This window comes from Octodon degus, unplaced genomic scaffold (assembly GCF_000260255.1).
Source record: "Octodon degus isolate 3935 unplaced genomic scaffold, OctDeg1.0 scaffold00321, whole genome shotgun sequence".
Classification (NCBI taxonomy): domain Eukaryota; kingdom Metazoa; phylum Chordata; class Mammalia; order Rodentia; family Octodontidae; genus Octodon; species Octodon degus.
In genome coordinates, this window is record NW_004524897.1 from 1319006 (window position 1) to 1340295 (window position 21290).

The 21290-nt window shown below is 38.8% G+C and overlaps 2 pseudogenes; both read left to right on the forward strand.

Annotated features, from left to right (window-relative positions):
• The window catches only part of LOC101580340, a 108319-nt pseudogene extending 105909 nt beyond the window's left edge, over window positions 1-2410 (forward strand).
• Window positions 2411-3881: 1471 nt separating this feature from the next.
• On the forward strand, window positions 3882-6530 carry LOC101576758 (annotated as a pseudogene).
• Window positions 6531-21290: the final 14760 nt, after the last annotated feature.

The window sequence follows — 21290 nt, forward strand, 5'->3', positions numbered from 1 at the left end:
TTTCACTTCTCCTTCAAACTTGAAAGAGCATTTTTCAGGTTATAGTAGTCTGGGCTGGAATTTGTTTTCATAGAGGACTTGAAGTAATCTGCTCCATGCTCTTCTTGCCTTCATGGTTTGTGAAGAGAAGTCAGTAGTAATTCTGATGGGTTTTCCTTTAAATGTGTTCTGCTTCTTTTCTCTAGTGGCTTTGAGGATATTATTCTTGTGCTGAATTTCTGGGATCTTGACTATTATATGTCTCAGCATGTTTTCAATTGGGTTGAGGTTACCTAGCATTCTGTATGTTTCAGTTACCTGAATGTCAGATGTTTCCTCATATTTGTTAAGGTTTCTGCTATTCTGCCCATATTTTTTTAATGTCATTTGTATTGGCTCCTTCTTTCTCATTGATCCCTATTCTTCTCACATTGTTGATCTTTGCATTATCTTTAAGGTGATGGATTATTTTTTCCTGCATCCTAGTTGTTTTTAAGAGATCCTGTCTTACCTTTTCACTAGGTGCACCAGCTTCTTCAAGATCTGAAACTCTGTCTTCAGTTTTCAAATAAATATTTTTGCAAGCTTGTGATTGAGATTTTAAATTCCTCTATATCTCTTTGACTCTGCTTCATGTGATCTATTTCTTTCCTGTATTGCCCATTCAAGGAATCTGTCATTTTTCTAATTTCTTCTATTTTTTGTCAATGTCTTCTTTAGAGTCAGTTATTAAATCTTTTATTGCAGTGATTTTTTTTCTGATTGCGTGTCCTCCCTGTTTCTGTAGTTGATTCTTTAGTTCAGACGTTATGAGTTCAGAGAATTTCTTTTTTTATTTCAGAAAAAAAAATCTATCTGAATTCTCCTATAGCTTTCTGCTGTTGCTTATTTACTATTGATGGTATTAATTCATACATTTGATCTGAGGTAGTGTCCTCTGCACTTGTTCTGGTTTGGCATTGGGTTTCCTCCATATGTTTCTGCATTTGATTCTTATTGCTGATGCTGCTAATTTAGGGAATTCTTTTTTCATTTCCAATAAGTTCCTCTCTACCTTTTTGCAGTTGTTTTTTAATTTCTGAAGCCATTGATTTATTGCTTTCAGCTGTGTGATTCCCAATTTGTTCTGTGTTCATGTCTTCTGCACTTGTTATGAGTGGGCTTGGGTCTGAGATTGCATTTTGTTCCTTCTTGTCATTTTGTGTAGCACTGTCTTCTGACCTTTGTTGTAGAGCTTTGGCATGTTTATAACCTTAGCACCTACTGAAGTTCAGGTGCAGATCTAAAAGTGTTGGATTTATCCAGCTGTCCCTGGCTTGGTTCTGGCTCCTGTGCTCAGCTCCTTCCTGATGCTACCCTTGGGAGTGTATCTGTTTTGCCCCTCTGGACTAGCTCCTGGACTAGCTGGGTAGTTCTGTCCCCTACTATCTCTGCAGGGATTGCAGTATCAGGGTTTCTCCTCATGCTTGTATGCCAGAACTGAGCGGAATCTTCAGTGGACAATGTGGAGTAGGGGGGAAAGGCAGCTCTCCCACGCACTCCCCGGTCCTGGGCTAGGACTGGATCTGGGGGTCCCCAGAATTCTGTAGAAATTCTCACTTGGCAGGCAGTGGGGGGGGTGCTGTGGAGTGTTGGGGCGGGCCTCAAGGGGGTGGAAGAGGGTCTCATGCACACTGCCCCTGGGCTTTGACCGGCAGGTTCAGCCGGTGCAGGGTAGCAGGATGCTCTCCCTCACACTCACTGGGCCTGGGCTAGGACTGGATCTGGGGGTCCCTAGAACCTGGCAGAAATTCTCATTGGGTGGGCGGGGTGAAGGTGTTGTGCATTGTGGTGGTGGGGGTCCCAAGTGGCTTGCAGAGATTCTCACCCACCCTGTGCCTGGTCTTGGACTGGCAGATCCCACCAGTGCAGGGTAGCCGGAAGCTCTCCCACACACTCACTGGCCTGGTCTAGGACTGAATCTGTATTTTGAACCATAAGAGCAAACACTATAGCCACATAAGAATACAGATCATAAATTGGGAATTTTGGTGTAAACGTTCCCGAGTTCTGTCTGTGTGCCTCCCGTTCACATACCTGGATTTGTCCAGGCAGACTAGTTCAACTAATTGACCTTGTGTCACCTCCGTGCTGCGAGGTTCTCCCCGTAGGTCTGAGCCTTTTTCTGAGGCCTTCTGGGCCTAGCAATATGCTTCAGCTCACCGTGCCCAGCAGCAAGCCCCTGCCTCTCCTGTCAGTACCATGCCACTGAATTCCACCCACAGAGTCACACATGGAGCTCATCAATGCCCTCAAGTACATTTTTAAATGAATGTTATGTACATCTTTATAAAAAATGTTGCTCCTTCTGGTTCAGAATGCTGCAGATTATTTGTGTTGCCTATTGAAAGAAGATGAAGATGCTTTGAAAAACTATTTTCTCAGTACATGAAGAAACATGTAACTCCAGACAAAAGGGAAATGTATAAGAAAGCTCACAGTACTATACAAGATAATCCAGTGTATGGAAAGAATCCAAAGAGCAAAGTTAAAAGGAAGAGGTGGAACTATCCCAAAATGTCCCTTGGCCAGAAGCAAAATCATGTAGATCATTTTATGGCTAGTTTCCTTCGAGCTCAGGAGCAGGCTGCTGAGAGTTAATCAAAAAATTTTTCTATGAAGAATTTTCATATAAAGACCAATAGCCTTAGTCATCAAGCTAGTAAAAAATGCCTCCCACTTATTGGATATAAATATAACTATCTATATCTATATATCTATATCTATATCATCTGTATCATATTTATCAGATTAAATTTGTTAGTCATTTTATTCAAATCTACTATATACTTATTGTTTTATTACTGAGTGGTATATTGTTAAAGTGTAATTCTTTATTTCTTCTTTTTTTAATGTATTTGGTACAGGGTCTCACCACACAGCTTGGACTTGTAGTGTTTCTCCTGTTTTCAACCTCTCCAGAATGGGTATTACAGTTGTGCACCACCATGCTTGCTCTCTGTGGCTGGCTCAAGGTTTCTGGTGGCAGGTCCAGTATGGCATGTGGTGAGAGGTCAAACCCTAGACCCTGAGCTTGCTTAAGCAGGCTACTTAGTCTGCTGACATATCTCACCAGCCCTCTTTATTTCTTCTTATTGTGTGTCGACCTTTGAACTTGTTTTTCAATTATGCCATTATTTGACAACAAATATTAAGATTATAGTGAGTAACACGTACATTAACAATTATAGATGGAAGGGGAGCACCCGCTAATGCCCTCCTTCTGTCCCTCTCTTGGACAAGAGCTTTCTTCCCATAATAAATATATTCTGCTCATAACCTCTGTTTGTTCCTAAAATTCATTCTTTTCTTTTAGGGAACACAAACTCGTTCCAGGTACCTTTCAGGTTGGGAGTTCCATTTTTCCCCTCTACCAAAATCACTTTTACTACATCTATGTCAGTTGAGACTCTCTCTCTCTCTCTCTCTCTCTCTCTCTCTCTCTCTCTCTCTCTCTCTCTCCAGGGTTGGTATGGGGTACATTAATGTGCAAAATAATTACTGAACAAACAGATGGATTGACTAGTTCTGCACCCATTTCACAAAAGGGCAAATACAGGCCCTGGAGAAAGAGTCTAGTCGTGTGCCTCTGTCTAAGTAAACCCAAAACCAAAGGAGCTGTAGTACACTTCCCCTTAAATTCTTCCTTCATGCCCAACATCACGAGGATGCCAATTCCCTGATGCTGACTGCTCCACCTGTTGTCTTTCCCATGGTGTTTCTTGGGCCCTGGCAGGGGGCACCAGAGATGGGAGCCCTGAGAACCACAGAGATTTTGTGTCTAGGAGAAGGGGTTTCTGCTTCAGGCCTCTGTTAACTATTTTCATTTCTGTTCACTTGACTTGTAAAGCATTGAAGTGAGGATGGCTGGCTTCATGGCCCAGTGCTTCACATGGCTGCTGCAACAGGAAAAAGAGATTCAGTCTCTGACTGCTGAAATTGACCAGTTTAAAGACTATGACTGCTTGGAAGCTTCTCCAAATTTGCAGCAATTGCAAGAGGTAAGTTTAAAATTAAAGTATCAAAAATAAAATAAAATAAAAAATAAAATTAAAGTATCAGCTGAATATTCTTCAAAAAAGTCTTCAGGCAAAAAAGACAAACCAAGTAAAAATATGATTATTATTAATAGCTGCCTTCAAGAAATCTTTGGGCCGGGAGATGGCTCAGTAGGGCCGGGGAGATGGCTCAGTAGGATAAGCGCTTGACCAGCAAATGCAAGGATCTGAGTTCAATCCCCGGTTCCGCCAAAAAGAAAAAAAAAAATCTTTGGTTGTGCCATTAAGGCTGCATATCCAGACTTGAAAAATTCTCCTCTGATTGTAACAACAAGTCAACAGTCCAAATGTGGAGATTATTTGTGTAACAGTGCCATGGGTATTTCTCTGATGCTCAAAGGCAAAGACCAGAAAGTAAGTCCGAGAGAAATTGCCTAAAACATTACCAAACACCTGCCAAACAATGAATGCAATGAAAAAGTTGCAATTGCTGTTCCTGGTTTCACTCATGTCCACTTAAGAAAGGATTTTGTATCAGAACAGTTGACCAATCTTCTGGTGAATGGAGTAAAACTCCCTGCCATTGGGGGGAATAAGAAGGTTATAGTTGATTTTTCTTCTCCCAACATAACTAGAGAGATGTACGTAGACCACCTCCATTCTATGATCATAGGGGAATGTATGAGCCATATCTTCAAATTTACAGGTTATGATGTGCTCAGGATAAACCATGTAGGAGATTGGGGGACCAAGTTTGGCATGTTCATTGCTCATCTGCAAGATAAATTTCCAGATTATCTGGCCATTTCACCACCTATTGGGGATCTTCAGGCCTTTTATGAGGAATCTAAGAAGAGATCTGATACTGAAGAGGAATTTAAAAAGTGAGCTTTCCAAATACAGCATCTCTAACAATAATGGAACACCCATCTATGACAAAGCAAAACAAAAAAGGGAGATATAAATAAAGGACCTTTTTTTGTCTCTGTGTGTGTGTGTGCATGTGAAAAAATATATATGTTGTATATACAAGAGTGTTAGGATAGATGTAGAGCTGCTTTCTCTTAGCTCATTGAGAGGAAAGGTTTGTACTAATATTGTTTAGACAAGATATCATGTCTCCATCTTGTCCTCTGAATATACTAGGAAGACAACAATATGCAATGTATTAATTATTACAAGTGTCATACTAACCTGTCTTAAAACTGTTTCACTGTTATTTTATCTTTTTTCTCATTAAAATGAAAAAATAGATAATAAAGCAACCATTGTTAGTTATCCCTGCTATGAAAATCTGTAACATGTATTGTTGTATATTACCCTGTTTCTATCATTTCTTCTATTTGTTTTTGCTTCTGTTTTCACTCTTCAAATTAAAATACAATAAAATAATAAAAAAGAAAAAGGAGCTTATCAGTGTGCTGTTTGGCTTCAGAATAAAGACCCAGATATTGCACAAACTTGGAATCTTATCTGTAGTGTCTCCCACCAAGAGTTTAATAAAATCTATCAGGTATTGGACATCTCCTTAATAGAGAGAGACTTCTATCAAGATAGAATACCTGATGTTGTGAAAGAATTTGAAGATAGAGGATTCATACCAGTGGATGATGGCAGAAAGACTGTGTTTGTCCTGGGTTGTTCCATACCACTGACCATAGTGAAATCAGATGGTGGTTACATCTATTGTAGATCTGAGTAGGCTGCTATTAAACAAGGACTATTTGAAGACAAAGCAGATATAATTATGTTGTAGATAGCAGACAAGCTATGCACTTCCAGATAGTGTTTGCTGCTGCCCAAAAGATGGTTTGGTATGATCCTAAAGTAACTCGAGTGGCCCATGATGGATTTGGTGTGGTGCTAAGGGAAGAAAAGAAGAAGTTTAAAACATGTTCAGATGAAACAGTGCACCTCATAGACCTTCTGGAAGAAGGACTAAAATGAACTATGGATAAATTGAAGGGAAAAGAGAGAGATAAGGTCCTAACTCCAGAGGAGTTGAAAGCTGCTCAGACATGTATTGCTTATGGCTGTATCAAATATGCTGGCCTTTGCACTAACTGGATGAATAATTATATCTACTTCTTTGACAAAATGCTAGACAACAGAGGGAACACAGCCACTTATCCATTGTATGTATTCACCAGAATCAGGTCCATTGCCTTCCTGGCCAGCATTGATGAAGACATGCTCTGGCAAGCTGCTCAGGAGGCCAAGATTATTTTAGACCATGAAAAGGAGTGGAATTTAGGCTGCTGCATTTTATGTTTCCCTGAAATTTTGTAGAAGATTTTAGATGATTTATTCTTCCATACACTCTGTGATTGTATTTATGAGCTGGCAACTACTTTCACAGAGTTCTATGACAACTGCTACTGTGTGGAGGAAGACTGGCAGACTGGAAAGGCATCGAAGGTGAACATGTGGCAAATGCTGCTGTGTGAAGCAGTGGCTGCTCTTATGGTCAAAGTGTTTGACATCCTTGCAATCAAGCCTGTCCAAAGGATGTGACCCTTCTTAAGTTTTAACACTTTGTTTTTACCAAAGTGGTCATTAGCAGTGTTTGCTTTTTTTACAGAGAAAAAAAGACCATGTGCAGATAAAACTAGTGAAGATAATTTCTCTACTTATACAAATGTGATTGTAGAGCAATTCAAGTTCTAAAAGAAAATCTAATAAGGGCTGTGGAGTAGCATGGTTTACTGGCTTGACAAGGTTGTGTCTATTAATTTTAGTTAGAGAAGCAGTCCCACTTATGGAGCATTAATATTGGCCCCCAACACTTTATATAGGCTTATTATCCTATTTATTCTTAATTCCTGTTCTTCAAATATTATCTATTTGTAGATATCTACCCTTTGCAAATAACAAAAGTGAGATGCCCCAGCAATGCCCTGAACTGCTCACCTCTCAGTTTCAACCTCTGTATTTTAACAAAACATGACCTTGGCAATGTAGCAGAGCCAGGGGCAAGGGGCAAGAAAGAAAAACAGCCTGGAAGTTCCCTCAAGCCTTAGGAAAGTCTAAGCCAGGGATATAACTGTCACTATTTGCTTAGAGCAGTTGGAATTCATTGCCTGAGATGGGTATACTATCTCACTTCATTATACTGGATTACTTTCAGCAAATATACCATTAAATAAAATATACTATATTAATAGAATAAAGCAGAAAAACAATTGCAGATTGAGATTTTAGTCTGTACATTTCAGATTCTGAATGTTTCAGCAAACAAAAATAAGCAATATCAACTACCTTAAGATAATAAATTTGATCTATTAAATAATGAAAAATGTTTACACTGAACAAATATTGAATATATATTATTTTTTCTTTTAAAGATGGATTTATTTGTATCCCCTTTTTGTTTAGTTTTTTCAGAGAAGGGTGACCATTTTGTATCTCTACACTCAAAATAGGATAGATATACAGCTATTTTCTCTTAATTCAATGAATAGAAAGACTTGTTCTAATAGTGTTTTTGGACAGGATATCATGTCTGAATCTTGTACAATGAATGAGCACTAAGACAGCAATATGCAATGTATTAATCATTGAAACTGTCCTATGAATCGGTTTTGAAACTGTCTCACTGCTATTTGTTTCTCAATAAAATTATTAAAAAAGATGGATTTATTGAATTTTATGTTTTCTATTTCACATATTTTCTTTTTATTTTTTAAAGATAATTTAAAAAATAAAAACATAAGAAATGATATAAAGTTTCTCTAAACAAAATGATATGAATTCAACAATGGTTGTTATATAACATGTTGTTGTCTTCAAATTAGTTGTTCAGATTATCAGATATAAGCATGCAAAATTGGTCAAAAAATTTAAAAGGAAACAAAAAATTTAAACAATTAACTGTTCTTTTCAATATACCAGTAGAAATTAGCAGCACAATTCTTCTGAGCGTAGTATCAACTTGCAAAATAGGTTATCAGATAGAAGTTTTTAAATAAATTTCAAAGTATTTACACTATAAATACTAAGCTCTGTTTCCATAACGATCATCTAGAAATTAACACAAAGATAACTTTTAAACACTGAAAGTAAGATGGCACATTAGTAACTAACTTTGGAGTTCAAGAATATTAAGAATTATTAAAAGTAAATGAAAGCAATGTTAGTATTCCTCAAAGTTTAAAATATTTTTACCTTAAAACTCAGCAATACCATCACTAATCAGTTAGTCTAGAGAATACCATACCTACATTGACTCATCAGAAGACATGTCTAAGAAGGTGCAGAGCTTCATTGCTTGCAAGAGTTGCAAATTGGATACAACCAAAAAGGAGGAGTCTATAAATGTGTACCCATAAATAATCATATAGCAAATAAAATGAAAAAAGTATCTAAGAACTACATGACTAATATGATTCTCAAATGAATCTTATGAGTGTGATATTGAATCTTATGATTCATAATGAATCATATGACTCTAACATTGAAGCTCTGCCCCCAAATCCTAGCTGAGAGTATATAATTATTTTTGTCACTTTTCTCTTTGCTAGGACACAATGCCCTACATGCATTAAGTTAGAAGAGGAGACGGACCACATCTCTTGAGAGGATTCAGACCACATTCAGCAGAATCCAAGGCAGCAAGTGCATTGTGAAAAGGAGTTGCAGAGGAAAAGTTGCTCATGTCGGGGAGGCCAGAATGTAGAGTGAAGAGAGGAACAGAGGATGGAGGCTTCAGTCATGTCTCTATAATCTTATCACCTCCCAAAAACTCCACTTCTGAATACATGAATCCCTTGCAGAATATTCTAGATCAAAACCATAACAATAATATATGGTATGGCAGGTTTGAGGCAGCAGAGCCCCTGAGTTGCTTGGAAGATGCACACCAGGATCTATAGATACTCAGAAATAGAGGGTGAACAAAGGCCTGGGCCTAGGAAGGTAACTTGAAGAAGAAGGTCACTAGATGAGTTCCACTATTAGGTTGTTTGGAGAAAGAGATGTGGACACACTCAGTCCCAACACCAATTACAGTCCAGCTCCAGTGAACACACCATTTTGGGAAAAGATCTAACACCCAAGGGAAGAAGCTAAGTACAGCACCAGTGGCTCCGGGGCTGCTGAATTTGACTCACAGACTCACAGGCTCCATCCCAATACCCACCCACAGAGAAATGGGGTCTAGGGAGCAAGATAGACTCAAGTGGACCCCTAATATTAGGGCACTAAAGAGGGCACAAGCTAGAGATGCCACTTAAAAAGTGATGCCTGTGTTTGGATTGGTGAGCCAGAGAGACAGAAAGAAAGGCTTTTCTTCTGAAGGGAGCCAGAACCAGAACTGTGATCTGCATTAGAATGAATTGCAAGAGTATGCAATACCTGTGACTGGTCTGATCTGGAAGGAGGACCTGAGAAGTGCCGGAGTGGGCACTTCTCCATCACATTACCAAGTGCCACCAAGCTCTGAGGCTCACTGGTGTCCTACTCACTTCCTAACCTGAAAACTCTACAGAGATCTTGACATATGAGGATTTATTGTACCACTCACCAAAAGTGGCTGAGCTTGCTGCCCATGTGAATGCCTTCCTATTGGCTTCCAAACTCTGCAGAATTTCAAACAGAGGAGCCCTTTTCCAAGGAGTCCTAAAGCTCACTGTTTACCTGTGTTGGATGGAGACTATTTGAAGGGCATGGGCAGATAGATTGGTGCAGGTGGGCAGCCAGAGCGCAAGGGTAGCATCAGAAAATCTTGAAGAGCAGTTCAACAGAAATGTGTAGAAAGAGCATGTATAATCAGATTTAGGAATTATTGTAGGGAGAGGAACATGAAGGCTGAGGAAATCCCTCCAGAGCTCAGCAGAAGACAAAGAGCTTCCTCAGTCCTGCTTAGTGCAATAAAATTAATGTTTGATCATGTGACAGGGACACAACTTTTGGCTAGTTATGTCCACATGAGCACAGCTAACATTTAACAAAGCTCTGCCTTCAGAAGAATGGAGACAGGCTTGATGGTCTGCCAGTACCCTCAAATCCCTTCATCTGCTACTAGGTAAGAGACAAAATTATAGAAGTGAAACCAGTTGAAGCATTTGTCCCCTGCCCACAACCACAGGGAATTGGAACACAGCCTCTGTTATGGCTGTGTCTAGGTGTCCCCTCAAAGCCCATGCAGTCATGGGGTGGCTTCTGAAGACTGTGATTGTTGGTGTGGATGCTGCACTTGCCTTGGGACAGATAATTTGCATTACAATGTAGGGAGGGGAAAGAGGCTAACTAGATGCCTCAGCTTCTGACTCTGCTCCTCTTGCTCTTTGCTGCTGCCATGAATGGTTGCTGTCTGCCATGAGCCACTCTGCCTTGGAGCCAGCCCAGTATAGTCTGAAACTTTCACTAACTGTGAGCTAAATAAACCTTTCCTTCATTTATTTTGCATGTTGGTTATTTTCCCCAGCAATGAGAGAAGAGCAACAGAAACAGCCTTTCACAGCTCCGACAGACAAGGTCACTCAATTTTTGAAGTAGGGAGGAACAGCATACTTGTTAGATTCACAGAAAAATAAATAGGAAATTGAAGACTTCTGTATCTTTGTGCATGCAATTTTTTCTTTTCTTTTCACTTCTCTTATCTGTCTGTCTATCATCTATAATGTACCTATCTACATGGTGTGTGTGTGTGTGTTGTGTTTGCATATGTGAAATGGAGAAGAATCACTTAATGATTAGTTTAGACAGTGTCTCTAATGCACTTGTCAGCTTAACCCCCCACCAAACATTATGTATGGAGGATTCAAACATGACCTATCTACCAACATATTAATTGGTTCTGTCTTTTTGAAAAATTTCCATCAGCCTACAATTGTACATCTCCCTCTCCTGTTCCTTTTACAGACCACTACAAATGACCTTTTAAAACTCCTCTTTTCCTCAATTCCAGATGTAGAAATACTATAAACAAAGTCCCATGTCTTTTCTTTCTTTTATTTGATGGTACCTCTTTTGATTTTTCTTTCTGGACAATTTTCTTTTTCATTTGTGCTTTCCTTATCATCTTCATCATAGCCTACAGATCATCAATACTGTTTTGTTGTATTTCTGGGTTAATTTTTGGCAGACCAAAAATTAGAGAAAAAGAAGGGCTGCAAGGACAGCCAACATTTTGGCCTTAGTCTTTCAAGATCAGTGAGGACTCAGGACATAAGGGAAATTGTACTGTAACATGCTGTAACTCAGTGATGTCCCAAATTTTCTGATCAAGGAGATTACAGAGCCACAGAGGAAAGTGATCAGTGATGTACAGTGTGCCTAAAGACAGTCACATGGAGAGAAAACATTCTCTCAGGCTTTCACAGAGAGAAAATTGGTCAAACATTGGCTGTGACTCATCCACAAGGCTGACACTGACAAAGGATCTACAAACTGCAGTACAGGATTTCAGGGTAAATCCTGAGGGGACTTGACTGAACTTGGCAGATAAAAAGTTACAGTTCTTGTTATGTAGGTCTTGCTTTATTTTACTCTTAACCATCCAGCAGAAAAGTATGAACACAAGGTATAAAAAGTAAAGCCATATTAATATGCTGAGCTTTAAAAGCTCAAGAGAACAGCTTCTGACATTGCCAGTCCCATGGATAACCCACTACTATTATGGACTACTGGACTATATTGAAATATTTTGCTGAATTCATGCACCTACAATATTTAAATGGCAATGGAATACCTATCTCTGACAAAACTAAACAAAAAGGAGATACAAATGAAGGACGATTTTTTATCTGTATATAAAAAATAGGAAAGATATGCAGCTACTTTCTCTTAATTCAATGAGAAGAAATATTTGTACAAATAATGTTTGGAAAGGATATCATGTCTGCATCTTATACAATGAGTAACCACTATGAAAACAATAATATGGAATGTATTAATTATTGAACCTCTCCTACTTAAAAAATACTAATAGCAGCTATTGAAAATTAAGAAAGTGAAAATCTTTTGTAATTTGTAGGTTTGTACTTTAGGCCATAGGAACAAACATTATAGCTATATAACAAAGCAGATAATAAATTTGGAATTGTTTGGAAATTAGTTCCCTGAGTTCTGTCTGGCCATCTCCCCTTCATGCATCTGGAGTCTTCTAGTCAGTCTAGTTCACCTCAGTTACTTGCTTCCACCTCTAGGTCTGGTCTCTGCTAGGTCAGTCAGTGTGCCTCAGTTCACCTGGTCTAGATCTACTGAACTCAAACTTGACTGGCTGTACCTGGGTTGGGTCTGCTTGCTGTGGTTGGCTCTTTCCATCTGAGCCCCATACAAGTGTAGCACTGGGCCCCACTGGCTGCTTTTCCCATGGGTACTTTCCAGTCGGCCCACTGAGGTGAAGTGGGCCTGCTGTGCCCTACTCACTTCTGGTCCCATGACACATTCATGGTTGGCCTGTTGAGCTGGTGTGTGCCATCTTAGCCCCACTGGGTGTGGGTCCCACAGCTCCTTCCTGATAGGCCCACCAAGGTGGAGTGGGCCAGGTGTGCCCTGCTGGCTTCTGGTCTAGCGGTTCATTCCCGGTAGGCCCAAAGGAGGGTTGCTCTTGTTGAGAAAGTTAAAATGTGTGGATTACCTCATCCCTGGGAGACAGTTTACAATGAGAGATTATTCTATTTTTTTGTGGAAAATCTTTAATCAACATCGATGCTGTATCAACAGAATCTACCAATAAAACTGAATAGAATCATTTATCCAATGCTCATCTTTTTCTGTTTTCTCTGAAAGTACTTGATTTTCCAAAGAATGAAACTAAGTTGGCCAAATCATATTTCAGCCTATCAAACTGTTGAGTTAATTTTTTTTTCTTTTTCTGTATTTCGGACAGGGTCTACAGGATCTCACTACGTAGATCGGACTTGTAGTGATTCTCCTGTTTTCAGCCTCCCAAGGGCTGGGCTTACAGGTGCATGCCACTACTCCCAGTCTCAATCTCTGTCTCAATGTGTCCTGTAGGCGGGGCCGGCATGGCAGGTCTGGGATCGAATCCTGGCCACTGCACTCTGCCTAAGCAGGCACTTTAGTCCATTGAGCTATCGGGCCCACCCTTGAGTTAACTTTTACTGTAAGAAATAGAATTGTTTTAAGAATAGCTAAATATAGGCATTAAATAATGCAGCTTAATACCTTTAAAAAAGAGCAAGATCGATGTTTAGTGGAGTAAAAAAATGTTTCCATGTGTCCTAAGTGTCAAAGTACATGCATGTCCAAAATGAGTGCTCATCCTTCAGAGGTACTGGCTTAGGTTAAGGAAGTCATCTGGTCCAAATGATTTGTTTCTGAGATCCTCATATTCCGACTTTAAGTTAACTTTTTCCATTTTTTTCTTGTTATTAGAGCATGTTCTCACTAGGTTCCCTGGGCATATACTCCTGTGCTCAATGATCTTCCTACCCCAGACCCCCAAGTATCTCTGATTCCAGGTATGTACCACACACTTCTTTTTTTCCATGTATTTAGTACAGGGTCTACAGGGTCTCACTACACAGATCAGACTTGTAGTGATCCTTCCTGGTCAGCTTCCCAAGTGCTGGCAATACAAGAGAGCACCACCATGCCCAGTCTCAATAGTCATCTCAGTGCTCTGCTGGGGTGGGGCTGGCATGGGAGGCCAGGGATCGAATCCCCATGCCTGAGTCTGCCTAACAAGGTGCTTTAATCTGCCAAACTATCTGGCTGGGTACACATTTTTTTTTGAAGATACATTTTAAAAAGGAGGTGTTAAGCCAATGTTAAAGTGGACTTTCTTGGGGCTGGTGAGATGGCTCAGTGGTCTAAAGCACCTACTTAGAACAAGCTAAACTAAGCAAAACACAGGGACTGCGGTTCAATCCCCCAGCACCACATGCCAGCCAGCCCCGCCCCGTGGTGGGCTGAGCTGGCCACACACACAAAAATAAATAAATAAATAAATAAATAAATAAATAAATATTTTAAAAAAATAAAGTGGACTTTCTTCTCTTAAATTTCAGTAAAGTCATAAACTGAAAATCTATTTTAAGTGCATATTGATTTTAAAGACAGAAGTCAGACAAGTCTTGCAGACTTTGCAGAGGAAATAATCATTTGTAAACTCTTTGTCAATTCCATCCTCCAGGTTATGTATGGCAGGTAGAAAATATGTCAAGGAAACTTGTGAGATGATTTGTATGGAGCAAGAAGTGGAGTGACACATATTTTTATTCTTACTGTATTCCTTTTGGAAAAGAAAGGAGGTCCTGGGCTGGAGAGATATCTCTGCAGTCTAAACACCTGCCTGGCAAGAGCAAGGACCTGGGTTCAATCCCTAGGACTGCATCCATGCTGGCCTTGGAACCCTGGGTGTGGTGACCCATGCCTCTAATCCAATTCCTGGGGGTGCTGAGACAGGAAGATCACTATGACTATGAGTTATGTAGTGTGAGCCTGTATGAAATAAATAAATAACTTTAAAAAATTACAAAAAAGATGAAAGAAACAAAGTATTTTTCTGCTAAACAGGACAGTTTCAGAAAAACCTCATTATGGGGGAGTATAGTCAGGAAGAGAAAATCTCTGTCACCTTGGCACTTGCTAACTGTGGAAACTTTCAATTCCAAGCCTGCTTAAAGGACTTGATTCGAATTTGACAAAAATCCTCAAATTCATGAAGATTATGTCCAACCTGTAGCCAGCAAGTTAGACATGCCCATTTTGCCTGGATATATATTATATGTCTTTCTTGGTTTTTCACTTATTTCATTGAGCACATTTGTATCTATGAAATAAATGAGAAATAAAAAGACAAGTAGTGTGTAAAATCATTTATATATGAAATGCCTCAAATAGTAGTGGAGGAGGAGAAAATAGGGGGAAATATACAGAGTACAAATATTCAGTTAAGCAAGATAAGTAATTACTGTACACTTGTTGTGTAGCATTGTGTCTAGGGCAAACAGTATCATACTGTACATACAAAATACTGAGAAGGTATGAAAAGTAGCCTACCTTTTTCACTGAAGGTACAGTGTAATTCAATCAATGACTATATTTTACAGAAGACAGATCTGAAGGGAATGTCAGGGTGGGATAGATTTATAAGCTCAAATGCCAGCTGTGCCACTCACTGGCTACATGGCCTTGGATAACTTTTTGATCTTCAGTTTCTTCATTGGTAAAACTTGATATTGCAATTCTTTAATGAGATCTAGTGAGTTGTTTTCATTACTTTCTTGTTGCTGAGACACAATACCCAGAACCCAGAACTTAAAGAGGGAAGGTTTATTTTGGCTCAGTTTCAGAAGTTTCTAGTCCATGGTCAGATGCTCAAACACAGAAACAGCCTGAAGGAAGGGTCTGAGTGGACAAAATCTGCTCACATCACAGTGGCCAGGAAATGTAGAGTGAAGGTAGGAGCTGGAAATGGAGAGTCATCCTTCTGGGTCAAGATCCCATCAACCTTCCCAACAAATAGCAGCATTTAATGAATGAGGTGCTCACTATTGGAGATAATGAAGAACAGACTGCATGCATACTTGATGGGCTGTGGTTTTATGGTCAGGGTTCTATTTTTCAACCTGCACATTTATGTTCTTTCCAATCTGGAGTTTTATAATGCTGAGAATATTGAGCAGTACAAATGCAAACATTGTTGTTGTTATTGACATCGCATTGTGCATAGTGGCATCCACAGTCCCGAAGTAGGTGTTTTTAGATCAATTGATCTAGAGCAGTGATGGAAAACCATTTTCAGACCGAGGGTCCAAACTGCACTCCCACATCACTTATTCATAAGAAAGTGCCAGTGCTGCATTTAAGCATGAATACTGATGTTTTGCCTTACTAAAAGCAATTGTTATCTGATGCTCCTCTGCTGACAGAGAGCTCTGTGTGCTGGCTGTGGCAAACACAGCATAGGTTCACGCTCCTGACCTGGAAGGTTCTTGTCTTCTGAGGTACTGTGGGTTGATGATTAACACTGCTTCAGGTTTGGGGGTACGGTGCCCTCTGTTGTCTACTGTTGACACAAGTGGCATTTTGTTTCAGCCATACATGGGATGACTATGTGTTCATCTTACTCCTTGGTGTAGTCAGGCAAAACTTCCCATGCTAACCTCTCATTTAGTATTTTGTGATTTTATAGTAACTGAGGGAAAATGATGAAAATGGCACAAGGAAAGAGTTTCTTAATTTTGTAGGCCATTACAATGAGTGGTTTGCAATATCTTTTTCAGTTCAACCTCCAAATTTATAATGCTTCTCTCCAATGCACCCTCTATATCATTGTCACTTCTTCCCAGTTCAAGTTTTCATCAATGACTTAAACTTTTCTAATAGATTTCTAATTTGTTTCTTCCCTTTTTCATTTACTAGTTTTTCAATCCTTTCTCCATTCATGTTTTCAACTTTGTTCTTTTTGCTCTCCCTGTCAGGCACACTTGGATGCAACCTGATGAGGCCCCTGGCCTTTCCCTCAGTAGCCACTTATTATAAATATTTAGTAATCCTTCTTCTACCATAATTCATTCTTTTAGAGCCAAGATATTCTAAACTTTGTTTCCAAAGCCATCAGCGAGGACTCTGAATGTGCAATATGTAGCTCTCCTTCTGCCTAAATCACAAGGAACCTTTCATTAGAATTCTGTGTGCTTATATCACATGTCCTTAGAAACCTGGAAACTTCATTTCTCTCATCAGTAGCTGCTGCATTCCATTTGATTTTTCATTTTAAAAAATCACTTTTTGTTCACCATTATTTATCCCCTACCTCATTTGACAAATAAAGAAACTCAACTAGGTTGTGTGGGGGTTTTACAGAAAAGTAATATTAATGTTCCATATTCTAAAATATGTAGAAATTATCTTAGGATTATTTGTTAATATTGAAGTCAGAGAGATATAAATGAGGGTACAATTGTTCAAGTGTACTGAATGTTGCCAAGGTGTTCTTAATTATGAAGGAACCACATTAACTTCCCTCCCACTCCTTTCTCTCTTGTCAAAAAGCCAACCTCAAGGGGGCAATGCTGCTTACACTATTTGATTCATTTCTTGGCTTTTGGACTTGACCAGTCAACTTTAACCCTTTGGCCTATTCTGGATATTATGGGTTTTTATGAAAGCAGCAGTCTTCAGTTTGCTCTTTGGAATGTAGGCACGTTGCAATCTACTTAATTTCTTTAATTTATAAAATGAGGTGCTTTAGAAACCAGAAGTGAGTGTAACATTTATTGGACAGCATTCATTGTCACAAAACAGGATGACAGGAACCCTCTTCAGATCTTCTGAAGGCTCCTATATTCCAGAAGTTGTTTGTGAGAACATTACTCCTACAGTAAATTGTTCCCCCATGCTTCTTTTCTCTCATACAAAATCTGTTGGGTTGAACTGGCCCATAAAATAGACAAAGAGCTACCAATGCTATGTTTGTTAGTACTAATGTGACTAAAATGGAACATAGGACATCAGGAACAGGGTACATGCATATATTCAGGTTTAGAAACTTATTCCTAATACTACTATATGCAGGGAAGCTCTGCTGTGAACATACAGATTCTATTTAAGGCTGCTCTGAAAATGAAGTTAGAGTGGCCCATCTCATGTTCCATGAAATGTAAACTCATTGAGTTTCTTTTCACTGAAATGTATTATGACACTCAGTTTATGCAGAGCCTTACATTGTATGTGTTAAAATAAATGGAAATAGTTGCTTCAATTTAAGGATCATGTCTAGAACTAAATTTGTAAAAACATGTTCTCTATAGCACTCCCTTATCAGAAAATGGTCATTGACAGATGACAAAAAATAATTGAAGAGCAAAGCACTTTTGTAATTAGATACTATTATTCACCTCAGTTCTTAGCCAGATTGGGAGAAACCACAGTACAATTTAGAAGGTAGATCCCAAAGGTCTGAAGGCATACTGAATGGGTTTGAAGGCCAGGTCTGCAACTAATTATGTAATTCTAAGTAACTTTCCTAATTTCTTTCTTCTCTGCTTTCTTCATTTCCAGAGAGAGATAAAAACTTCCTTATAAGATACAATGTTCTATTATGTGGAAAAAACTAAAACTATTGCCAACTACTTAGTCAAAGTTCAAAAAAAATTCTTTTTTGTATTCTCATAAGTGATCATTTTGTAGGTATTGAGTAAGATAGTAGGAAGTCTATATATGGCTTGCTGTAGCATACTGGCCTTATCCACATTCCTGGTAAGAGCTGTACATCTAGTGTTGGAGTGAGGGACAAGTCTGCTATACAGAAGTGTCAGAAAATGCTCTAGAGGAAAAGTGAGCACCTAGGAATCATTACAAATGTCAGTTCTAACTGGAATCTCTTGAAATTCAGGAAATGAGAAAAAGTGTTGTCTTACATAGACCAAGTTCTAGGAAGAGTTTAGAACCCCATGGAATGTACAAGGCAGTAAGTTCAATTAATCACAGTGAATTCATTTTTAACTACCACTGTACCCTTTTTTAAATTAATTAATTAATTTTTGTGGAACCAGGGATTGAACTCAGGCCCTTGCTCTTGTCAGGGAATCACTTATTCCACTGAGCTATATTGCCAGCCCCAAAATGTGTGTCTATTTTTTTTTTGCAGAACTGGGGATTGAACTCAGGCCCTTGTGCTTGCCAGGCAAGTGCTTATTCTACTAAGCCATCTCCCAGGCCCTTTAAATTTAGAAGTAGCAATTTCTAAAACAAGCACCTGTTCATTATACTGTTGCCTCAGAAGATCTAGAGTGTAGTTGCTGGGTAACCTGGTAGCAAGGTAAAAACCTGAGTGACATGGATCTACCTAGTCATCTCACTTTTTCATTTTTTAAATTTGATTTGGTGTTTTATTGTCATCTCTCAATGTAAATACTTCAGGTATAGTTTTGTTCAAATCTGTCCATTCACACTAATATCTCCCTTTCTTTTTCATCAGTTTCAGATAGTTTCTGTAGCATCAGGTTCAGCATTTTTACCTTCCTATGAATAGCATTATTTAGATATTTTTGTGGATCTTAACAGGTTTGCAATGGAGCACAAGACAAAATACAGTTTTTTTCATGATTCTAATTTTTTAAGGGGAAGAATAAGTGCACTTGGAGCAATTACACACATGAGAAACAAAGGAAAACTTTAGCTAAACATAGTGTGCTGGATTGAGTACAGGTAGTTCTATGCCCTTCATTTGGAGTTGTATTCTAGTTTCTGATGTACCAAAGGGCTTCACACAATGCATGATGAAAGATATGGTCCCATCCAGAAATATCCAGCAATACTAGCAATAAGCTGTCATGAGCTTTCCCAGAAGAGTATAATCTCACTGGATCTCTCAGCAAATGGACTCAGAGTGACCCAGTGTTGCTTTTTTCAGTCCTTTGAATAACATTTATTGAGCATGCCTCATTTACTGGGCACTTTGCCATGCTCAGCCAGAGTCATGTTCTGCCCTTGGGGTTATGATAATTTAGTACAACTACCAATAATAATTCAGTAATGAAACAATTCCAATAGAGCTTGATGCTGTGATAAAAGAGGGGCTCCTAAAGTAGGCTTGATGGTTTGCCAAGAAAGTGAGTGGTTGGAAACCCTGGAAGTGTTAGTATAAACACTTTATACATTTTCTTCAACTCTGACACAATGTGTAAGTAAGTTTTATTTTCATAGCAGATATATATTCAGCTACCTTTCAATATCATTCCCCTTTTCTCTCTGACCAAGGTCACCATCAATTTCAAAGTAGCCTACTAACATAGCCTGCTAACTTGCCACTCCACTTCTAGCTTTTAAGTCTATAGAAACTATCATATAGGAGAAACTGGATCCTATAATCTCTTTGATTAAAACATTTCAATGACTCTGTATGTTACTTATGATAAAATAAAAACATAATTTCCTTCCACTCTACCCTGGATCACTTCACTGAAGCCTTCTCTCTTTAGTTTTTGGTTGCTCCTTAAACAAAACAATAATGTTCTTGTCTTATGCGCTAATACTTATAATGTTCCCTCTACCTGAAATATGGCATTCTTTCTCTGAATCAGTGCATGACTCAATTTTTCACTTAATTTTAGTGATCAAAATACCTACAGAAATGTGAACAATAAGTATGACTCTGATGAGGCTTTAGATAAAAATGCTGATTTTACTGGAAACTAGACTAGAGCTCACCCATATTATACCATGTCAAAAAAATTGGAAACATTTTCTTCATACTCTGAGAAATTGTGAAATTGAACTAAAAAGATGATGGACTAGCTTATCTGGCATAGGAAATTGCGAGGCAGCAAAGGACTCAGAAAGTGGAAATGTTGATAGATTTAGCTTGATTTACAATGAAAGCAAAGAAGAGTGAAGAGACTTAGAAAACACACAATTTGGTCAGAAAAGAAGCATGTGTAAAATTCTGGGTGAGCAGGGTAAAGTTTTCTAGTGCGATTGAAGAGAAACTATGCGCTTTGACCTGAGACAATAAGAAAAATAGACAACAGACATCTCAGAAATTGAGAAATCCATCCATTGTAGGCTCAAAGATGTAAAAGTGTAAATTTGTTTCAAAGAATTTTAAAGGAAAATTTAAAAAGAAAATTATGAGGCTCCCTCCTGCTTGCCCATTGCCACATGGGAACTCTTGTTGGCAAGACCTAAGAATGCCTTTATAGATAGAGTTCCAGTGTCCCCAGGTAAAGCTCATCATGCAGAAAAAAAGAGTTACAGGGTCATGGGAACTCCATGAGATCCCAGGGAGACCAGTAACATGTGGCACAGTAAGTTTTGCAAGCAAGGACAGACAGGGTGATGCATGCAGCTGCGAAAGCTAATCTGCATCTGTAAGGAAAATCCCAGGATTAAGAATACCCAATACCTGCCTAGAGATACCCCAGGCAGCCTGAAAAGCTTCCCAGGAGGGTCATGTGGGTTGACAACAAGGCCATGGATGTGGAGCTGCCCAAGCAGGCCTCTTTGGAGATCATACTACATTACTATTTGATGGTAATTCTTATTTTATTGATCCTTTCTTTTGTTATAGGCTATGGCTATTAGAGAGGTGCAAATTAAAGTAATGCTAAAAATTTCATTTTACACCAGAAAGAATGGTAATCATCAGGAAATCAAAGAATCACAAATACTGGCATAGTTGTGGTGAAAGAACTATCCTACATTGTTAATGGAAATGTAAACTAGTGCAATCAATATGAAAATCAGTGTGGAGATTTCTCAAAGAGTTAATGTTAGAAATTCTATTTGATCCAGGATTCCCTGTCTAGGTATCATCACCATCTTCATTTTTCTCCTCCTCCTCCTCCTCCTCCTCCT